Source organism: Octopus bimaculoides, chromosome 3 (genome assembly GCF_001194135.2).
Source record: "Octopus bimaculoides isolate UCB-OBI-ISO-001 chromosome 3, ASM119413v2, whole genome shotgun sequence".
In the NCBI taxonomy this organism is placed as follows: Eukaryota; Metazoa; Mollusca; class Cephalopoda; order Octopoda; family Octopodidae; genus Octopus; species Octopus bimaculoides.
The window spans coordinates 92,778,455-92,780,354 of NC_068983.1; the positions used below are offsets into that span (position 1 = coordinate 92,778,455).

At 33.9% G+C, this 1,900-nt stretch overlaps 1 protein-coding gene across 1 annotated transcript in view; it reads left to right on the forward strand.

Moving 5' to 3' along the window:
• Positions 1 to 1,900, forward strand: part of LOC128246994 (uncharacterized) — a 30,085-nt gene that overhangs the window by 4,307 nt on the left and 23,878 nt on the right. The window lies entirely within an intron of this gene.

Genomic DNA, 1,900 nt, shown 5'->3' on the forward strand with positions numbered 1-1,900 from the left:
GAAGACTTTTGGTTAATAATATGACAGAATTAAGGCAAGATAAAAAAATGAAAGTCGTCTATATATAAGGCATTCTACCTAAACTACGTCTTTAAGATATGATTTGTTAGTAGTAACGCTAAAAGGAAACTATTTCCTAAGGAACTCAAGAGAAGGATAAAAAGAGCAGATAGAGAGGAATAAAGACAAAAAGGAAAGTAAAGATTGAATGTAAAGGTGAATCAAGACTAAAGTTGGAGTTGAAAAAAAAGGCACTTACCCAGGCAGTGGTCAAGTAAATAATGGCCTTTTTGTATTGAAAGAATTCTGAAGGGGCTTTATTTTTAGACTGGAGTCAAACGGTGGAATCTATTCAACCATGTTTTAAGTCTTTAGCAACACCAATTACAATGAATTTGGCAGTGGTACTAAAAGATGGAGAGAAGTATTGACAGACAGAAACTGGGTGGGAGCTGTCTTCAATAATTCAAGTAATGCTATACATTCAAAATTAACCATACATGCTGGTTTTGTTGTTGTTATTGTTGCTGCTACTGTTGTTATTGTCACTTACTTTTTTGTATTTTGACGCTACTTGCCTTCAGAACTCCCTAGGGAATTTTACGCTAGCTTCATCACTTTTATTTATTTATATATTTATTTTTTTCTTAGTTTTGAAACGAGATCGAACTTCAGCATTTTATACCGATAGATTTTAGACACTTTTTTTCTGCAACTGGTAAGATTATGTAGGGGGTGCAAATTTTGATCTTGCACTCCCTGAAAATTCTAGGGGGTGCGGGTGCACCCGCTGCACCCCCTGTTCCCAGGCCCTTGGTCTGTAAATATTTACATACAATGTCTTTAGCAATAGTGGTAATGTTATGTTTATATTCAGTTCTTCAATGACCAGTGGGATAGAAAGTATCTGTAACAGGAAGATCATGTGGCAAAAAGTAATGCCTCAGTTATATCTTTGTCCAACCTGTGCCGATATGGAAAAATGGACTTAAAACGAATGAATGATTGAAAGTTATGGAATAGTAACCTTATTTTTACTGAAGAACATATTTTTGATTGTATGATATTGAAAAAAGAGCTATATCTACTGGCCCTGTTAATGTGGGTTCAGTACTGCATGCCTGACAACCATTGATTGATAACAATGCCAGTTAATAAGCTCCTCTTTGTTAACTACCTCTTTAGAGTAACACTTGTTAATATACCATCAGTCTGTGGCTGATTGGTCTGGATGAGGACAACTGTGTGAAGAAGTGCTGAACTCTATTGGCGGAGGCAACCAGTCTGAGGATAAAACTCAATCACTGATGATATCAAACTGCTCATCTGTTTTTATGTCTGTACCACTTGCATGTCATGAATATAATGAGATATTCACTACACGTGAAAAATGTTATTTTAATAATATATTTATTTTTATCTTCCTTGTAATGAACAAGAAAAAAAAAAATACAAGAGGCATTGAAATGATTCGAGCTACACCATTGGTCAAGGAGGGAGATTTGGCTTTTATTTCTAGCGGGTCACTCAACCTCAGAAGTTCTGTAATTATAATTGGTGAATGAATGTCTAATATGAGTGTAACAAAGCAAAAGTAAAGATCAATAAGAGGAAGTGTGAAAACAGTGGCATTGCTTGTCAAATGAAAAGCAAATTAATTCACTGTAGTTGCAAAACTGGACAGGCACTGAATTTACTTTCACCCCTAATATTTCTTACATACTAACCAATGTTAGAATATTTAAAAAAAAAAAAGAATATTGACTTAGGAAACTAAAAAGAAAAGCTATTTTACATTAGAATATTGTCATGAAGATTGTAGAATTAGAGAAGAAAAAAAATTAGAAAACACTGAAAAGATTGTTGTTATTTTGCTCTTTTACAGGAACTGGTAAAACTC